At 43.5% G+C, this 21,704-nt stretch overlaps 1 long non-coding RNA gene across 1 annotated transcript; it reads left to right on the top strand.

Moving 5' to 3' along the window:
* Positions 1-4,040: 4,040 nt before the first annotated feature.
* On the top strand, positions 4,041-9,449 carry LOC129336849 (uncharacterized). Its single transcript, XR_008597754.1, has 2 exons — positions 4,041-4,201; positions 4,746-9,449. It is a non-coding gene; the product is annotated as an uncharacterized LOC129336849 (long non-coding RNA).
* The last annotated feature ends 12,255 nt before the right edge of the window (positions 9,450-21,704 follow it).

The following is a 21,704-nucleotide window of genomic DNA, read 5'->3' on the forward strand; positions in this document are numbered from 1 at the left end:
CTCTTTTCCTACTCCCTTCCACTTTTCCTAGCATTATTAACGTTTCCAGAGAATCTTGTCTTCTCATCATGTGACCAAAGTACGATAGCCTCAGTTTTGTCATTTTAGCTTCCAGGGAGAATTCAGGCTTGATTTGATCTAGTACCCACTGATTTGTCTTTTTTGGCTGTCCATGGTATCCACAAAACTCTCCTCCAGCAACACATTTTAAATGAATCAATTTTCTCCCTGTCAGCTTTCTTCACTGTCTACCTTTCACATCCATCCATAGTAATGGGGAATACCATAGTTTGGATTATCTTGATCTTGGTTCCCAGAGAGACATCTTTATCTTTAAGGATCTTCTCTAGCTCCCTCACAGCTGCTCTTCCAAGTCTCAATCTTCTTCTGATTTCTTCATTGCACTCTCCCTTTTCACTACTATGTATTTTTTTAACTTTAGTTGTTACATACCTTATGAAGCTCATTGGAGCTTGGAGAAAATGTGGCATATGCATTTTTAAAGTAAACAAATAAAGCAGACAATTAAAAATAGCAAACCATAAAACCCAACGTTATCTCATGACTCTTCTATCTGTACATTACAAGCAGGAACTGTACATTTTACCACTGAAGTTGGTTTACTGAGTCAGCTTTAGCTCTTTGTACTTTTCTGTAGCTGTTTCACTCTGCCATTTCATGTATTGATAGTATGTACTTAGACTTATTGAGAGATTTACAGATAAAACTTAAAACAAATAGAAAAATAACACAGATATAAGAAAAACCAACCAACAATTATAGCCCATTTTAATTTCATAATATCATAATATCTAGTTATCAACAATCTCCCATAAAACTTGACCAGAACCACAATAACAACATACAAAACATTTAATAAAAAACAGCAGCATGGATAATGACATTCCAAAGATCCTCACAACAAGGAGCAGCACAAATGATAGCTTTAAAAAAAGTGTGAAAAGTGGCACCTCCCACAACTTTTATTTTGATTTCATTATTATAGTTGTTTTAATTGTTTCATTATTGTTGATTTTACTGTAAGTCGCTTTAGGGCATATGGAGATGCAGCAAATGCCTTAAAATAAATAAATAAAACAACAAACAAATATTTGGGTGAGGTATTCTGTCAATCTACCATCATAAAAGGCAAAATGCAGACCAGAATACAATCAATGCAAGAAAAGCAGGGATTTAAACGCATAAGGCAAACTTAGTTTGCAATCTGTAACTGCACTGCTGAGTTGACTGCCAATATTCATGCTTCTAATCCACAAACATGGCGGGGTGCATTTGTCCTCCCCACCCCAATTCAATTTCAGGGAGGGCACCAAACCTCCCATAGCAATCTCTTCCCAGTGTATTCCTAAAAGTACTTGATGTAGATATTCTGCTGGAGCTGTCAAACCTCTAGGTGAGTACTAATAACCAACAGGATACACAGTGTAAAAAGGTAAAGGTAGTTCCCTGTGCAAGCACCAAGTCATTACTGACCCATGGGGGACATCGCATCTCGATGTTTTCTTGGCAGACTTTTTGTTACAGGGTGGTTTGCCATTGCCTTCCCCAGTCATCTTCACTTTACCCCCAAGAAACATTTTACCAACCTCAGAAGGATGGAAGGTTGAGTCACCCTTGAGCATGTTACCTGAACCCGGCTTCCACCAGGATCGAACTCAGGTTGTGAGCAGAGCTTGGACTGCAGTACTGCAGCTTACCACTCTGTGCCATGGGGCTTATTTTACACAGTGTAATACTAGCAAAATAAATAACCTACTGTGAAAGCAGTAGCAAAGTTTAAACAAAGTCCTTTATACAATATCTCCTACACAAAGTAGACAATTATAACTATTTAAAGACACATTAACAAAATAGTATGAAGTGTTCTCTATCCAATATTTACAATAGCCACACACAAAGAATAATAAGGTCCATAATAATCTAAAGTAGATAACTTGTAAACTCCAACTTCAATATAAATTACCTTCAGTCTTGAACTTCTGTTGTTTAGAACTTCTGTTCAGTTAACGGGTAGCCCCAGGTAACTCACTTGTTTCAACCATAAGCCTTTATCAAAACCATGATTCCATTTAGGACCACAAAGGCGCAACAATATCCACTGAAATTCAGAAAAACCTCTAAACCATATCAGTCATTACACCATTTTCCATAGGAAATTCCCATTTGGAAGGGAATAATGTCAATGTATTGTTGCCAGAAGGAAAGATTGAAAGACTTTGTCTTTGTGTGTGGCGGTTGTAAATATTGGATATAGAACACTTTATACTAATTTGTTAATGTGCGATGTATTGTCGAAGGCTTTCACGGCCGGAGAACGATGGTTGTTGTGGGTTTTCCGGGCTGTATTGCCGTGGTCTTGGCATTGTAGTTCCTGACGTTTCGCCAGCTACACCTCCGAAGATGCCAGCCACAGCCGCTGGCGAAACGTCAGGAACTACAATGCCAAGACCACGGCAATACAGCCCGGAAAACCCACAACAACCATTGTTAATGTGCCTTTAACTTGTTATAAGTGTCTGCTTGTGTAGGAGATATTGTATAAAATACTTTGTTTAAACTTTGGTTCTAATTAACCTCCGGGGGGGGGGGCAAGAATTACAGCTAATCGCCAAACTACAGAGATCAGCTCCCCTCCAGGAAACGGCAGCTCTGAAGGACAGACTTTATGGCGTTATATTTCTGCTGAGCTCCTTCCCTTCCCCAAACTCCACCCTCTCCAGACACTGTTGCCATATTTGGCAATCCTAATTGTCTGGTCAACACGCAGTGACTCCAGGTCTGGTCAGTCCTAGTTGGGAAGTCTGCCTTGGAACCTGGGGACGCCCTGCAAGAAATACAGGACAGAAACGTGATTAATACGTTCCAGTGACAGAGGTTTTACTAACTGGAATCTGAAGTCTTTCTTATCCAGCAACTTGCTGTGGGTAGTGATGAAAGCTTCTCTTTGTCCAGCCCAAACTAAAGCCATTTATACAGACAGGAAATTACTAATTGAGGAAGAAGCATCGTGCGCTCGCTCGCTCTCTCCGCTATGCTGCAATTTCATCAATTCTGTTACCAGTGAGTGAAGGCTTTTCTACAAACCACAACTACACTCTCTTCAATACAGAGCAACGGTTACCTTTAGTGTCCAGAAGAGGGCCTCCTAACACCAAATGTCTACTTGCATTGAACACTGAAGAGTTCTGCTTTGCTGTTCAAGGTCCCCTATAGTTTCACTGCATTCATCAGACCAGGGCTTTTTTTCTGGGAAAAGAGATGGTGGAACTCAGTGGGTTGCCAGCACAGGGGGCAACTCTGGGCGGGAGGTGGTGCCCCTGGTACCACACACGCACGTGCAAAGTGCGCACACGCTCCCAGGACTGCACAATGATGTCACTTTTGGTCAGCTGGAACAAGGGGGAGTTTTTTAAAGTTTAAATTGCCCTTGGAGAAAATGGTCACATGGCCAGTGGCCCCACCCCCTGATCTCCAGACAGAGGGGAGTTTAGATTGCCCTCTGCGTCAGCTGCGCAGAGGAAAAGCTAAACTCCCATTATAAAAAAGCTAAACAACCATTATAGTCCACTATCCAAGATACAATGATCTTGGCTGATACATGAGTATTGTTACGAATGACAGGCAAAAGCAATGGTACAGAATAGCAATCCCATGTAGGCCCCATCCTCCCCCACAGTTCTCAAAACAAACGGCCCGAGGGTGAGAAAGTGAAAGCTTCCCAAGGCTGGAAAAGTTGTAGACATAACATTCCTCTTCTCTCTGTGATGTTCCAATGAACTGCTTGCCACCTGCAACAGAAGCACTTAAAATATTGACAAGATTAAAATGGAGTCTCTTTGGTTTGAAGACATATAAAACATAGTCAGAACCTGACAGAGCTTTTGTGAGTCACAGATCACTTCTTCAGATAAAGTGAGCTGTGATGGTGTTCAGTACTTTTTCCTAAACTTTTTTTTTTGTTTGAAATAGGACCTGTTTGAAATAGGACTGTGTTTCTTTTAAATAGGACTTGGAGAACAAACTTACCTAAGGGAGCTTGCGCTCTTCTGTGCTCCTCTGTGGAACATGACCGTGCTCCAGTTCTTGGCGTGCGAGTAAATGTTCTCCTGTCCCGGTATCTCATTGAACCATGCAGTTCAGGAAAATCCAAAGTTACCTACATGTGTAGAATTGATTTAAGGTAAACTTTTCTACTTTGCTCTCTCTTTTTTTCCTGTTCTGCTTTTGGAATTGTGCAATCGCACTCTTGTGGAAATTTGGGTTGCAGGGTAGCCGTAGGCTGGCACTGCTGCCCCATTCCATCCTGATTTTTCTACTGTAGGATGGAAAAATCATGAAATCTGTTTTAATTCAGGGCTGTGTAAGATTTGTCACCTGTGGTTCATGTAAGTGCAGAACTCTCAGGAGGTATTTTCCCTGGGCCAGTATCACATTTGACCACCAAATTCCATCTGTCCTGTTGGGTTTTGGATGTTCACATTTGTGCTGCCCTGATTCCTGTGTTTACAGTTGCTCTGAATGTTTTTGTCAGTCCATCCTCTGCTCGCAGATACGCTGTACCATTGGTTCTGCCGTCCATGACAAAGCAAAAATGTGACTCTTTGATTTGGATCTCCACCCATTTCCCCAACTGAACACCTGTCCTGAAAATCTCTGTTTCTTTTATATTTTTTCCACCAACCAGATAAGTTGCTTCACACATCTGTTTTCTTTTGTTAAAACAGGGGGCATAAGCCTGACTGGTATGCAAAAGCTTTCGGACATTTATGTGCAGCAGAAGTTGTTAAGATCAGAGATTCTTTCACTAAGCAGAACGTTGAGAATAAGGAAGCGAAATCCAGGTGACTACTGAAGCAGACCAACTCTGCATTCAACCCGCCACAGTCGGTGTGCATCAGTGCGCCCAGGAGCTCCTGATTGTTTGCTGCAGAACGGATCCTGGTGTGGTCTGAAGTTCTCATGTGAACCAAGAGTATCTGGAATTGGTCTGATATTCTCACTCAAAATGCTGGGGCAATACCATGAATTTTAAAGCTGCTTCTTCCTGTTGTTGTTAGGCCTATCGTATAGGCCTTGACTGGAATATATTGGACATTACACAAAAAGAATTTTTAAAGTATATTATTCTATGTATGAATTGCTTCTGAGAAGCAACATTCGAAGAAATGTATTCTGGAATACAGTGGGAAATGATTTTCCCTTTGCATATGTATCTGTGTGCTGTTTGTTGAGGGACTGTTGCAGCCACTGGATGTGTTGGTACTCTTCACTGTCGTCCTCTCTAAAGTAAGTGAAGGAAGGTTTGCACAGAGACAAAGGTGTTGAACGGCTGTCTGAATTTTGGACAGCCTTGGATACAGGTTTAGTAGAAGCACAGTGTCTGGTACACTCAAAGGCAATTAGGAAGAGTCTTCATGTTGTGAGGAAAGAGTTCAGCCTGGGATTTTTGCCTGCCCAGCAGACCTTCAGAAGCTTGTCTTGTGTGTCACGCATAAATAAATGGGGCAGGACTAAGGAAGGCAAAACATGATGCCCAATGAAGAATTTATGGGAGAGGTTAAAAACGTCCAATGCGCTTCAGTATGTCTCTTTCAAGGGCAGTGGCTCTGTATCTTCTCCTGTTTGAAAGAAGTGTTCTCCACATCTTGACATGGAGGCAAATAAGCCTTTTCCCCTGGAGTGTATGCTTAACAGCCTCATGTACCTCTATGAAATGAATTTGCCACAGTCACATTTTAAACATCAAGGTGACCATTTAAAAAACAATACATGCATTGGCGCTTAGAGTTCTAGCTCTCAATATGCTCTATATTGGGAAAAGATGCTAGTAGAAACATATTCACTGTGTTTAATTCAACTCTCTTTTTCCATGTATGTATATACCCATCATTTTATCCATACGCTCCTGCTAAGAAACAGGCCAGATTCGTAACTGACCTTGTTTGTTTGGATCTCATAGGAAAGAAGAGAAAGCTTAAAGGCACAATAGTAGAGCTGACGTTGCTTTCAGCAGCTTAAAGAAAAATAGCACTGGAAAAAATAGTATAACTGGAGCATAAAACATTCTAAAGTCATCCAGTGTAATAGATACTGTGTTAGGAGTTTGAAGGTGTTCATATCATCTGCTCTCACACAACCGTATTAACCTCATTTAGCCAAATGCTTGGGGCGGGGGGGATTTCCCAAATCCTGAGCTTTGTTGAAGGTTGGATAAGCGAAATGATTGTTGCTGTTAGATTACTTGAGGCAAATTGAAGGACTGCAGGTCAGGAGCATGGCAGATGGGGCAGTACGTTGCACAGACCAGTGGCTTTCAGAGGAAAACCCAGACCTGTTAACTCCATCACCACGAGCATTCGGATGGCCATAGCCAGTGACATCTGGGTAGGGGCTTGCAGAATCAATGTGTTTCTGAAAGTAGTACACTCACTGTTTCAGGTGTTGCCAGAAAAACCTCTCACTCTTTTGCGGGGAGGAGTATCACGTTGTCAAATATGACATACGCAAGAGAGAATCAAGAAAGCTTCTTTGTAAAAAAAAAAAAAAAAGTTTGGGTGCAAGAAGGTAAAAACAGAGTGGCAAGAGAGGGCAGAGGGGGTCCTTTTGTGATGGACTTCCCCAGTGTTTCAGACCCCACAGGATTATGCTTCAGGTGCACCTCCATCTCTAGGTATGAGATAGCCATAACAGATGCTGTTCAATTCTACTGCTGTTCTGTCATTCAGTGTTGAAGTATATCCAGTTGGATTCAGGCTATATTTTCCTATTTATTTTATTTATCTTATTTTGTGATGTTTATAGTCTGCCTTTCTCACTGAAGACTCAAGGTGGGATACAGGATGGTGGTGGTAGAGAGAGCCCTCAAGTCAGAGTTGATATATGGCGACTCCTGGTGGGATTTTCGTGGCAAGAGACTAACAGGTGGTTTGCCATTGAATGTCTCTGCAGCCCAGGTCTTCGTTGGAGGTCTCCCATCCCATTACTAACCAAGGCCAGCCCTACTTAGCTTCTGAGATCTGACAAGATTAGGCTCACCTGGACTATCCAGGGCAGGGATACAGGATAAAATCAACCCCCAAAAATCAACAGTGTAGACAAACAGCGTAAGACAACCCAAAGAAAACTGCAATAGGACTACAGTTACAGAACTAGGGAACACTGCAAACAACTTACAATAATCATTGTCATGGATTACATCTTACTTTATTATAATAATGGTGCCCTTCTGGGCAGAATGGAACTCCACCTCCCCTCTCTACATCCCACCAGCCTCTACAAAATGCTGTTTCTGGGAGATGAGGGCTCCAGGAGAAAGTTACGAGGGAGGGCTGCAGAAGGAAGGAGGAATCAGTGGAAATGGCCAGTTTGGTCTGGATCTAACTCATAATCTCCAAGAGCAGGTCTTTGACTCTTGCTGTGAATCTTGCCCTGCCAACCCCCAGAAACTTGCAATTGTGTCCTGTGTAAGGTTTGTGCTTTGGTATAGAGATGCACTATTAGTATAGAGATGCACTGAACAAGTATGAGTAAGGTATGAATGAAAAATATAAAATGGAAGATAGATGGTTGGGTGGTGGTGGTTTAAAACAAAGGCTTTAAAGAGAGACCCATCCTTAGAGTTGTCCTGTCCCAGGCTTTCTGACTTTTCAGTGTCTTTTAAAACTCCTTTCTGTGTCCCTACAACCAGGGACAACTGCTAAGCTGTGCATTGGACCAAAGATGGTGTGAAGTTGGCCTGTTCGTTCCATCTTCCTTACTTGCATTGAAGAAAAGGACCACACAGCTTAGAGGTTGCCTTACAACTTGGGCCCTTTCCTGGTTTCTCCATCTCAAAGCAGTGACATGGCTGGAAGCAGCCCTCGGTTACCATTATCAGTATTATTGCTTTTAAAGTTTTTGTGATGAAGAATTGTGATGGTGCCAACAGGCTTGTATTGTGCTTGTAGGCATGGCCAGTGCCTGCATCGTTACCCCGTGTAATTTTGTCTTGTTTTTGTTTTGCCCTTCCCCTCATTGTTCTTTGCACATTTTGTAATAACCACACACACAGGAAAAAAGTCAACACAGGAAATAGTAGGGAGAAAAGATGTGATACGGCAAGCCTTGCATTTGATCCTTTTCAAGCAACAAACAGACGGGAACAATGTTCTTCCCAGAAGTTGTGAAGAACATTGCAGGGTGTCAGTGCAAGCTCTAATGAAACTTTGACTCCTCTTTTGCAAACCTAAAGGTATACATGATACAACCAAGGATCAGGTGTGGACTAATACCAACTCTTTTGGATTATGTTACGAGACTCCTCCTGGAGGGGAAAGTAGCTGTGTTAGATTATACAGTTGTGTCCCCACCCTCAGTGGTTGTGAGGCCAAACTACGCGTTCAGTTTTTAACAAGTTCGTTCCACATTCTCTGCAGCTCCACAGCAGCTGCGGGGAATGGCTTTTTGTAAAAAATAAAGGAGAGTCCAAACAGGCTTGGAATGAGACTGTGGGTGCATTCCACCTTCAAGACATTTTCCTGCACAGAAACAGCACTGAGGAGGAATACATACCCATTTTTGCTGTTTTGATAACAAGCAGAAGTCCTTCCTCTCCCTGCAGCTGTGTTCTGAGCCTGTTTGGGCTCTTTTATTTTTTAAAACCATTCGCCGTAGCTGCTTTGTAGATGCAAGGAACCCAGACCCAACTCATTAAAAACCCGGACGTGTAGTTTGGCCAGCTGAGTGTGTTTAGGATCACAACATTAGTATTCCTCATGAATAGGGCAACCTTGTGCATTCTTTGTATACTGTCCTAAACATTTAAATGTGTGAAAATATATGTTGTACATACCGTTCTGTTGTAAACGTGTACACTTGCTTACAGTTAATTGTCCAGTATAGATAAAGCATGAACATAATTATTTAAATATACTTGTATTCAGGGCTTTTTTCCTGGGAAAAGAGGTGGTGGAACTCAGGACCGCACAATGATGTCACTTTGGGTCAGCTGGAACAAGGGGGGAGTTTTTTAAAGTTTAAATCACCCTTGGCGAAAATGGTCACATGTCCGGTGGCCCAGCCCCCTGATCTTCAGACAGAGGGGAGTTTAGATTGCCCTCCGCGCTGTAGCGCAGCGGCACGGAAAGCAATCTCAACTCCCCTCTGTCTGGAGATCAGGGGGGCGGGGCCACCGGACATGTGACCATTTTCAAGATGTGCCGGAACTCCGTTCCACCACGTTCCCGATGAAAAAAAGCCCTGCTTGTATTTATACCTCAGATATTCTTTTGGGGGAGGGGAGGATTTTGTACCTCAAGTTGTCTCCCCTTCGTCCACCCTCATGTAAATAACTTTTCCACAATTAAGGTCTCAGTAAAAGAAGAAAAGGTTTATATCTTGCTGTTATATGTCTGTACAGTATATAATCAATAAATGCACTATTAAATATTTGAATTTGTGAAGCAGTTGAATTCCACTGACTTTATGTGGCCAATTTTTTGGAAGAGTTATAAACAGATGGATTCTAAACCAATTATGTAGCTCTAATCCACCCTACAGGCCAATGACCAACTCTCTTATATGCTGATGTTGCAACTTAAACGATGTAAACTGGTTTCACGTTGCCGTAGAACACTAGGATTGGAGTCCAGTGGCACCTTAGACACCGACAGAATTTTTCGGCTATGAGCTTTTGAGAGTCAAAGCTCTCTTCATCAGACTTTCTTCAGATGTAAGCTAAGAGTAGGATTTTTCAGTAATGGCACCTTACCTGAGGCCCACCTGGCACCTTCGTTGCTCTCTTTTATGTACCAGCCCCAAAATGTTTCTATTCATCTAAGCTTCTAATTAAGGGATTGATTGATCTTTTAATGCTATTTTCATCTGGAAACTTACTTTAAGCTATCAGTGGTCTGTATGGCCTTTTTATATTTTAGGCTGATTTAAATGCTGGATTTTAATTAATATCTTTTAATCCACCTTGGGATCCTACTTGGGTGGAAAGGCAGCATACAAATACTTTAAATGTTTTGTTTTTACAAGCAAGGGACATCTCATTTCCCCTCCCCCACTGTTTCCCCTTCCTGAAAGCCTCTACTCCTCCTTCCCTTCTGCTTCCTCCTGTCTTTCCCACCTACCGGCCAACGTACTTTATCTGCTCTCCTGTCTTCACTTTTCCCTCCTTCTCTTCCCCTGACATCCCCTACCTGAGAAAACTGGTGCCGTAAGGGCCAATCCACCCATGCATGGTGGAGAACCAGCAAGGACTTGTAGGGGCTACTTGACTTTCCCGTTTCCCCTTCTCTTTCCATTTCCCTACTTCCTTCTCCCCCACCAGCCAACCTACCTTTTATCTGCCATCTTTCCTCAGCTAAATTTATTATTAACTTATTTCATTTATACCCCAACTTTCTCCCAAATGGGCACCCAAAACTCCCATTTTATCCTCACAGCAACCCTGTGAGGCAGGTTAGACTGGCAGAACACAACTGGCCCAAGGTCACCTGGTGAGCTTCCATGGTGTTTTCCACTGGGTTTCCCAGATCCTAATCTGAAACTCTTAACCACTATGCCACGCTGGCTTTCATGGGGTAGTAGTTGTTGCACAGAAGCCAGCTGCCGAGCCTGAGTTGACACCATGTAGTAGCAAGTCGCCTGATGGTTGCTGCCAGACCTGGCCACAGTCCTTCTTCCATGGGTGGATTGGCCACTGTGGCACCAGCACACCTCCTCATGGACTGATGGCCTTTCCCCAAGCTTGACTGTCCAGTCCCATTACAGAAGGCCTGCACCCAGCCTACCTGAGCTCCACACAGCACCGGCGAGGTGCCTCCTAGCTTGGCCAAGCCTCGAGAAGTACAGATGAGGCCGGCAGTACCTAGACAAGTAGGAGGTGCCTGGCGTTGGGGGGCCGGAGCAGGCACCGTGCCCCTAACATCTCAGAATTCACTGCAAAACTGGGGTGTTTCTCTTATGCTTGTAGAAAGATCTGTCGTGTCTGTTCACGGCTTCAGTCTCTGAATTTAGCCGCATTGAGAGTTAGATATATTAATTGTTTAGCAGAGTTTTTAATTGGTTTAAACTCCTCTTCAGACTCTGAGAAGCTGCTTTCTCTCCTGTCTGATACTGCTGCATTTGTTTCTTTCAGAGTCTCTCTTTTCGCCTTAGCAGCCAAGAAAATTCGGGCTACAGCTGTTTCCAGTGATAGCAATGCTTTTATATGACTGGTATTTTCTGCCTAGATCATTTTAATCTCTCAATATTTGTACATATGTTTATATGTTAGACTGTTTTATGTGTTTTATGCATATGGATTGTAAAGGCCTTTGGCCACAAACAATAAACCTAATGTATTGTCGAAGGCTTTCACGGCCGGAGAACGATGGTTGTTGTGGGTTTTCCGGGCTGTATTGCCGTGGTCTTGGCATTGTAGTTCCTGACGTTTCGCCAGCAGCCGTGGCTGGCATCTTCAGAGGTGTAGCACCAAAAGACAGAGATCTCTCAGAGAGATCTCCTTGGAGAGGCAGCATAAGAACTTTCTAAATAAATAATAGAAAACTTTTTTTGGCCCAGGTGCTAAAACCATTGCAGCAAAGAGGTTGGTATGGCAGCAAACAAAAGGAGGTAGGAGAAATGAGGTCAGACACAAATGGAGCAAGCCTAGCCCCGCATCTCAGGGGTTGTCCTTAGACTCAGCTAGAGGTTGCAGACATCTGGGGGCAATGCTGGGTGTAACATATGCCTGCTGCTTTCTCATATGCCAGTGACCCCAATTGTTCTACCAAGGCCTCCATTGTTAGGGTGGAGATCTGGCCCTGTTTCTGCACAAAATTGTCAGGTGTACTGCTGTCAGCATGTGTACTGGGGGCTGTCTATAATTTAATCAGAAACAAAGGGTTGAATCTAGACTAAATTTTCCAGTGGCAGAATGGAACTTTTGAACTGATCGCCATTAAATAGGGTAAATAGATAAAAGTTCCCAAAGACAAAGCATTAGTGGTTAAGAGCAGCAGGACTCTAATCTGGAGAGCCGGGTTTGATTCCCCACTCCTCTGCTTGAAGTCAGCTGGGTGACCTTGAGTCAGTCACAGCTCTCTCAGAGCTCTCTCAGCCGCACCCACCTCACAGGGTGATTGTTGTAAGGATAATAATAACATCCACTCAGAGCGGTTTACAAAGTATGTTAAGTTGTTCTGAAAGGGGGTATATAAATTGAATGTTGTTGTTTATTATTATCATTTAATCATGCCTATTAAGCACTATCCATTCGCCATTTTAAAACTAAAAGAGCATGTAAATATTGTTCTGAGGTCATTAACTGATGAACAGTCCTCAAGTGTTCCAGCTTAACTGTTTTCTGGATCAGGATGTAAAAGTCAGCGTATCAAATGGGGTCGATGCAACAGTGACTTGCCAAAACAGAGAGAAGACTGAAGCCTGTCTATTATAGGGACTATTTAAAAAAAAAAACAACCACCAATTTGCACAGGGAGGAGGAAATGGTGTTGCCTGTTCAGGAAATGTGCAAGTTCCTTCCAAACAAAAGGACACAAGGCCAGAATTGGCAATAAATCGGTGAAAGTTTAATGCTTGCCTTGCAGAGGAAGGAAGCCAAAAATAGAACAGTGGCCTTCATGTGCGGCTTAAACCAAGTAAGAGCTTATGGGAAATCAGCTGCAAAATTTCAAAAGTAAGTAGTCCATGAAAATAACACTTGTGTCTCTGGGGGGGGGAGGGGAACGAGATTCCTCTTTCTTCTTGGGGGCCGCATTTATGAATTGCCACATCAGTAATTAAGTCATCGATGCTGTGCGGTAAAGCTTGGGCCCTCCTTGCAGCTTTTCTCCAGCTGTGCTTCCAACCAAGTGTCAAAGCTCCCTGCCTTTTCAGTAGGGCAGCTCTTTACCAAAGATAAAACTGAGGAAAGAGGATCAAGGGAAGAGATTGCCACAGGTCCTGGATGGACAACATTTAATTTATTTTATTTATTTATGTCATTTACAGTCCGCCTTTCTCACTGAGACTCAAGGCGGATTATACAGTATGAGATTAGTACAGTCAATATTAAGAACATTTCCATAAACAATGTCGTAGGGTAAATAGATACAAGTTCACAAAGACATAGCATTAGCAGGAATCCAGTACAACATAGTGGGGAAGTCTATGGTTCCTAACCCATAAGCAGATCATCTGAGATCCCCTCCCTACAATACACCCTATCTGATTAAAAACTTTTTTGAATAATTCAATTTTGCATCATTTGTGGAAAGCCAGGAGAGTGGGGGCTCTCCTGGCCTCCTCAGGCAGGCCATTCCACAGGGTAGGGGCCACCACAGAGAAAGCCCATGTATGGGCTGCTGTCTATTTTGTCGATGTGCAGGTGGCTCCTGCAGAAGCTCCTGTTCGGAAGAGCGAAGCTGCCATGGAGGAGCATAGGGAGGGAGGTGGTCCCGTAGATATGCCAGACCAAGACTATGAAGAGCTTTGTAAGTGAACCGATACCTTGAACTGAGCACGGCAACTGATGGGTAGCCAGTGGAACGACTGCAGGATGGGAGTGATGTTCATGCTCCTGCTGCTCCTGATAACAGTCAAGCCACAGCATTTTGCACCCGTTGGAGTCTCCTGCTTAGGTTACACGGGTGACCTATGTATAGGTGCATTACAATAGTCAAGTCTTGATGTTACCATAGCATGGATCCAGGCGGCCAGGTCAGCCATGCCGAGGTAAGAAGCCATTTTCCAGGTGGTGGTTTATTACTGTGGTGGTGGAGAGTGCCCTCAAGTCATAGCTGATTTATGGTGACACACACCCCCGGTGGGGTTTTCATGGCAAGAGCCTAACAGCGGTGGTTTGCCATCACCTGCCTCTGCAACCCTGGTCTTCTTTGGAGGTCTTCCATCCAACTACTAACCAAGGTTGACCCTGCTTAGCTTCTGAGATCTGTCGAGATCAGGCTCATCTGTTACTACTCCCCTTATATTAAGATTATGGCCTGTATATGTTCTTTGTTGACTGTCTATCTATCTATGTTTTGTCTTTTCACCTATTTTTATGTATTTATGTAAAAATAGGTGAAAAGACAAAGCAGGAAACTCGTTTTTGCTACCGCAGCCATGGCTACCCTTCTGGAATTCTCATAGCTGCAGAGAAATAGGTCATCATTTTGCTTACTACAAAAATTTGATCATTTCAAAGGATAAAAAGTATATTTGAGTGTGTAATGATGGAATGATAAAAGAACACCAGTTTTCCTTACGGCCTGATTGGCAGGATGGGAAGGGTCACCGTATCCCAGTTATTCAATATTATGATTTGAATACTAGGTCAGTGCATTGGATAAGCTGATGGGAAGAAGTAACCACTGTTTTCTGTATGCGGCACCCACCCACCCCCCAAAAAGTTACAGGCTACAAAAAGGCACTGTCTTCCACCTGTCTTCCTTCCAGGCAAGGCCTCCCCACCCCTCATTAGTTGATAACTTCGAGCTGATTTCAACATCTTGAATAAATTTAAAAGTATGTTGAAGACTCAGGAGTTTCTTTAAACCACTATCAAGCCATGTATTCTGAATATCATTCGTTTGGGATAGAGGCTTCCTGCCAATTAATGTTTTATAAATGTCTGTGAAATCATCCCCTTTTTTCTGGCACATTCATTCCTCTCACTAGCTAATGTTTTCAGAGTGCCTGGCAACTGAGTCCTAAACATTTGCCATGACAAATCTGCTCGCGCAGGCAGAGTAAAGTTTCTCTGTTGCTGGCACATAATCTGACAGTTTATGACAATATGGCCTTGCAAGGTTAGGTGCGCCGCTAAGCAGCTTTTTCCTGGCACAGCAACTCTGGCTCTTGATCAGTTCCAAGGCTACATTTTCATGTAGGTGCAGTCCGATTTTGTGGGTCGTCATGTGGGTATGCTGTGCCCGTTCCCACATTACAAAACCGCATGAGTCTATATATAGAAAGGTGGGGTCAAGTACGCACAAGCCTTTGGAAATGCTCACATAACACTTTAGTAGAAAAGAGTCCAGTAGCACCTTTAAGACTAACCAACTTATTTGTAGCATAAGCTTTTGAGAATCACAGCTCTCTTCATTAGATGCACCTGACTAAGAGAGCCGTGGTTCTCGAAAGCTTATGCTACAAATAAGTTGGTTAGTCTTAAAGGTCCTACTGGACTCTTTTCTATTTTGCTACTACAGAATAACACGGCTAACTCCTCTGGATCTAAAACTGTTTAGTAGAATGTTAGGGTGTGCAATTTTGTTTTTACTTACTTCATTTTGGCCACTACTATTCCTGCACACTACTGCAGGCAAGAAGAGAAAAACTTTGAGTTGGCTGATTCCAGTATTCTCCTAGCACAGCTGCCATCAGGGCCCCACTGTGTCGTTGAGGAATTTCCAAACTAGTCCTTACCAGGACTAGTGCTTTCTGGAAGCCACAATCTATTTTGTCTCCAACATAACAATAACAACAACAACATTTGATTTATATACCCCTCCAGGACAACTGAAGAGTGGTTTACAAAGTGTGTTGTTAATATCCTCACAACAATCACCCTGTGAGGTGAGTAGGGCTGTGAGAGCTCTAAAAGAGCTGTGACTGACCCAATGTCTCCCAGCTGGCTTCATGCGGAGGAGTGGGGAATCAAACCCAGTTCTCCAGATTAGAGTCCTGCTGCCAAACTGTCATAGTTCCTGAAAATTGTTATTCATACAGATAATTTGTCCTTGAGACTGTTAATTTGGCCTAGAAAATCTACCTTGAGAGGACTACAATTGAGACCAGATTCCACACACACACACACCCCATCTGATTTTTAAACAGTTAAGAGACAAGTTTCAAGGCAATGGGAGCCTGCCTTTCAGGCCATGTAGTATTTAGAAGGCCTGGTACAATAGCCTTGGTAAAGCTGACCAAGTCTGACTTGGATCCGTGTCCAGATCACAAGACCTTCTGCGATTGACTTTGCTGCCTCAGATTCGATCGTGGAGGAAAGGATATTGATATCAAGTTGCTGATGTAATAAAGAGTCTTGCAGTGAAATCTTAAGCGGAGTTACTCCAGTCTAAGTCTATTGAAAATTCACTGTTGGTCTTGAAGGTGCTGAAAGTTTGTAACCGCTTTGTGTGTACCTTTAGAACACACTTTCAGTGTTTGCCCTTTGCCAGGTTACTCCTGTCAAATATTCCCAACAATGCCAGGCATTTTACTTAAGAACTTCTCCAAAGTGTGGAATGAAAGGCAGCATAAAGGATTCTTCACCAGCCAACATCACGCCAAGCCAATGTTGTCTTTTGACATCTTGTTTAACGAGCACCAGTCTTCAGTTTGTGAAGAAGACCCATGCTTTCTGAGCAAACACACAACTGAATGGAGGATACAAGCTCCTGGGTTTTTAAAAAATAGAGGAATAGGGAAGCTGTGTTTGTTTTTCCTAGCAAACTTCTCCTTGTCTTTGCCTTTTGTTATAATTCACAGAGGATCCTGGAACAGATCCCTAACAAAGAGGAGAATCTTGCTTTTTTAAAAAAAAATCCCAAACCTTACCCTACAGCGGTCGTTTATTTTCTATGCTAGAGAAAAATTACCTTCCAGGTAGTTACCCTGAGGCTGGCAGAGGGGGGGACCTTACTCGTATTCCAAAGACTGCTAAGGCTTGGGGGGGGGACAGCATTTTACCCATGTCACCAGCCTCGTGCTAACTTATCTTATTTATGTCATCTATAGTCCGCCTTTCTCATTGAGGCTCAAGGTGGATTACACAGTGCAAGATTAGTACAGTCAGTATCAAGGACATTTCAATAAACAATGCCATAGGGTAAATAAATGCAAGTTTACAAAGACATAGCATTAGCAAGAATCCAATACAGAGTTGGAGAAATGCTGTAACAGAGCATAAGCAATTCTAGGACTAACATTAGACAACATACAACTACCCAGTAGCATCATACTTGAAACACAGGTAGCACATAGGAACACATACTTAAAGCAATTGGTAAAACGCAAGGCAACATAGTGGTAAAGTTTATGGTCCCCAACACATTAGTGAAGCATCTGAGACCCCCTTCCCTACAATACAGTCCTCCTAGATGAATACTTCTATTTTGCATCGTTTACAGAAAGCCAGGACAGTGGGGGCTCTCCTGACCTCCTCAGGCAGGCCGTTCCACAGAGAATGTTAGTGTATGGACTGTTGTTGATTTCGCCCATGTGCAGGGTGGCACTTGCATGAGACCCTGTTCAGATGAGCGAAGCTGCTGTGGAGGAAGGAAGGTGGCCCCATAGGTATGCTGGACCAAGGCTGTGAAGTTAGCCCAATAAAGTCCACCAGCTAAGGTTTGTAGAACCAGGATCAAAATGTACTCTCTCTGAAAATCCCATGGTGCATACAGCCATATGCTGCCAGCTGTGAGCCAAGATGCCTTCTAGTGAGCACTCACCACCAGCACCAGGATAAGCTGTCTTTTGTCCCATGCCACAAACAGGATGATCCTCGACCAGTCAGTCTCCCTCAGGGGCAAAAGGCTGCTCTGAACCACTTGGAAAAGTTATTAAACCCCGTTTATCTCTGCCAAAGCATGGAAGGGGATGGGGGGGAGGGCTGGATAGGTACAAAGTCTGTGTATTTGCTGAAACACACATGTTGTTGCTTGTGCTGCATTTCAGCTGAGCTAGTCAGTGGCTATCTTACCATCTCCTAGAAAGATGCCACAGAGGTGGTGGGTTGCTAGCTGATTGCTAATACCATCTGGAGGAAATTCAAAGACATGCTGATAAGCAGCTACAGATGTTTAGACTCTGCTTGCTTCCTTCTTGTGTTTTTTTGCACCTAGGGAGAGCTCTAGCGCAGCAAGCAACTTGCTAATAAAAACCTCCAAAAATTCCTAGGTGTGGGTGCCCCCTAGTGGAAAACATTAGAAGGCAAACCATCCATGACAATCTCTCAGAGCGGAACTACAAGTGACAAAAGGCACAGGTTGTGTCAGAACTGTGGCTAGATAATGTCCTTACTCCAGACTACCCTCTGCAATCAGACAACAGTCCATTGTTTCCAAAAGGCTTTTACTGGATAAAAAGTTCATTATAGTCCACTAGCCTGAATGCAATATTCAGGATGGTACATATGCATTGTTACCAATGACTAGCAAAGCATGAGGTACAAAGTAACAGATCACAGTAGGCCCAACCTCCCCCCATAGTTCTCAAAACAACCCCTTTGAAGTCAGGATAGCGAAAGTTCCCAAGGCCGTTCTTGGTGGAACGTCGGTAGCCAAAACAATCCTCTTCTGTGAGATAGCTGCCTGGGAACCTTGGCACCTGTGGAGAAAGCACTTAAACACTGAAAGGATTAAAAATGGAGTCGGTTAAGCGAAGCAGTACAATACAGTATTCTGAACCTGACAGGTTGGACACTTGTCAGCTTCCCTCAAGTTTTGATGGGAAATGTAGGCATCCTAGTCTTGCAGCTTGGCTCTCTGACCGTTGTCCAATGGACTTTTCAACTGTCACTTGTCCAACATTCCGCCAAGCTGGACTACATTTCCCATCAAAACTTGAGGGAAGCTGGCAAGTGTCCCACCTGTGCCTTTTGTCACTTGTAGTTCCGCTCTCAGTTTTATGACTGTTTGAAAAGAGAGTTGAGTCTCTGGGCTGCATTACTGAGGCTGTGGAGATGTGTGCCCGGCTCTCCCAATTTTTTAGAAAAATCTTAAACCACTGGAGTGAATAGTGGCAGAAGGAATTTTATCCTCTTCTGGGCATGGAGCAGGGGTCATGGGGTGTGTGGTGGGGAGATAGTTGTGACTGTACTGCATTGTGCAGCGGGTTGGACTAGATGACCCTGAACGTCTCTTCCAACCCTGTGATTCTATGAATTTAAATCAGGACTCTGACTGGAAAAACTAATTCCCACTGCTTTGCTCATATGCTGAGGCCTCCACTGCACTCCACTCAGCAGCTAATTCAAGGTAAAAATGGAAACATCTGAAGGTATGATCATATCTCCCATGTTTTATATATCTTAGCAACTTTTTAATGACTTTTTAATGACCACAATAAGCCATTATTTCCAGTATTCATATACCAAATGTCTGAACCTGTGGTTCCTCTCGTACTGAGCAGTATTCACATAGGAGGGAATAGGTTAACCATGGGCTGGTTTCACAAGCATGGTCATTGAGTGATACTGTGCATGTGCAAGTGAACCCTCACAACTAGAGACAGGCACGAACAGCAATACGAACAAAAAAAAGTCACAAACAGCTCGATCTGCTGTTCGCGAACAACCTGTTCATGAAGCCCCTTTCTAAACAAACAGGTGGTCGTTGCAAGCCTCATTTGTTGCTGTTCAGCAAGCCAGACGGTCTGGCACCTGCAATTAATTCCCTTGGCAACTTAGGCAGGGACTGCCTGAACTCTGTCTGAACCCTTGCTGTTGCCCTGGAAACCGCAATCTAAGCCCAATTTAGCTTGATAGGCAGGTCTTCCTTTCAAGTGTGGAGCTCCAAATTTGTTACAAGGGAGCAAAGACCAGGGGGGAGGGGGGCTCCCAGCTCTGGCTTTGGAGAGGGAGAGACAGCTGCTGTTGGCATTTTGATAGAGTACACTGGAGCTTGAATTTTCTTTGTGTGTGGTAGGATAGGGATCTACCCCTTCAAGTTCCAGGGCTGCTGCCAGGCTCTGGGCCAAGCTATGATTTATTACTGGTACCTTTCCTGCTGCCTGCTCAGGTAGGGCTTCTGGGAGTGGTGCAGTAGGGATCTATCCACCCTCAGGTTCCAGGGCTGCTGCCAGGCTCTAGGGCCAAGCTATTATTTATTATTGGTACATTTCCTGCTGCCTGCTCAGGTCAGGTTTCTGGGAGTGGTGCAGTAGGGATCTTGACCTGGATGATGGCTGGAGGAGAGCCTGCTGGCCCCCACGAACAGCCAACTATGAACACGTTCGTAAACAGGGCCATGTTCGTGGTTGTTCATGTGTCCCTGTTTGTGGATGGCAAGAAACAACGAACATCATGTTCATTTTTTTTTCTGTTTGTGCCCATCTCTACTCACAACTCAAGAACCAAAGCCAGAAGGGTCATGGCACCATCCAAGCACAATGCTTTCTTTCACACATCACTATGCAGAGGAACAAAAATGAGCAGAAATCCATTTATTAACACTTAACCATTGAACCATTGATAACTGCCACGAACTTGTCTGGTTCATGAATCAGTTCATTTGGTTCATTGGTTCATCACTTCCAGGGCTGCAGAAAGTCCACCCCCTGCCATTGCCTAGGTAACAGATTGAGAGCCAGTTTGGTGTAGAGGTTAAGAGCGTGGGACTCTAATCTGGAGAGCTGGGTTTGATTCCCCACTCCTCCACTTGAAGCCAACTGGGTAACCTTGGGCTAGTCATGGCTCTCTGGAGCTCTCTCAGCCCCAACCCACCTCAGAGGGTGTCTGTTGTTGTGGGGATAATAACAACATACTTTGTAAACCGCTCTGAGGGGGCATTAAGTTGTCCTGAAGGGCAGTATATAAATCAAATGTTATTATTATTATAACATGCTGATGTGATGAGGAAGATGAGGGAAGGGTGTATTTTTTCCCCTTCACACTATCACAGCAGGTTGTGGTTCAGTGCCTATGCATTAGGTTATTGTGGAGGGACCAGCAATGTTAGGCACATGCCTTGTTTTGAAGGAGGAAAAAAGGGTCTTAAGTTGAGGTCTTTAACATCACCTACTCCCTGGTCCTTTTAACTGAAGATGCCAGAAGTTGAATCTGGGACTTTCTGCATACAAAGCAGCTTCTATTCCACTGATCCATGCTCTGTATCAACTCTGTCTCTCTGTGTGTACATCTATCTCTCTATCAACTGTATTCACAGCAGTTTAAAGCACCACTTTTCTCAGCCCCAATGAGGAACAAACTTCCACATATTTTTAGAGTTCACGAAACATGAAACATGAACCGCCATAAACTTGCCCATCCCCCCCCCCCGTTGCCTAGGTAACAGATGGATTGGCGCCAGCCTATCTGGAGTGATGAACCAAAAAACAAACCATACGAACTGCTCTAAAAATCATAGCAGTTCGTTGCAGTTCATCAGAAATGAGCTCCAACGAACCGCTGGTTCGTGAACCAAAAGCCGGCCCAGTTCATGACAAACTTTGGTTCATGCCCATCTCTAGTTGTCACCTTTTGTTCACAAAAATACTAGCATTTCTACCAGAGTGCCTACAGGTATATGCCGATTATCTTTCCTCTCCAGAATTAATTTTTGTAAACAAAAAAATATAAAGGCAACACGCCACTGGGACATGCAGCAGAACCAGTGAGACAGTACTTTTATTTTATTTACTTCATTTGCACTCTGTCAGGTCTGACTATGTTCCTTATGTGATCTAACCAAAGAGACTCCATTTTAATCCTGTCAGTGTTTTAAGTTCTTCTTTTGCAGGTGACAAGCAGTCCAGTAACAGTTATCTCAAAAAAGAGGAATGTTATGACTATAACCTTTCCAGCCTTGGGAAAGTTTCACTCTCTCAGCTTCAAGCCGTTTGTTTTGAGAACTGTGGGGGGAGGATGGGACTTGCTGGGCTATGCTATTCTGTATCTTAACCTTTGCCTGTCATTCGTAACAATACTCGTGTACCAGCCAAGATATTGCATTTTGGTTAGTGGACTATAATGGTTGTTTATATTCAGT

This window comes from Eublepharis macularius, chromosome 10 (assembly GCF_028583425.1).
Source record: "Eublepharis macularius isolate TG4126 chromosome 10, MPM_Emac_v1.0, whole genome shotgun sequence".
Lineage (NCBI taxonomy): Eukaryota > Metazoa > Chordata > Lepidosauria > Squamata > Eublepharidae > Eublepharis > Eublepharis macularius.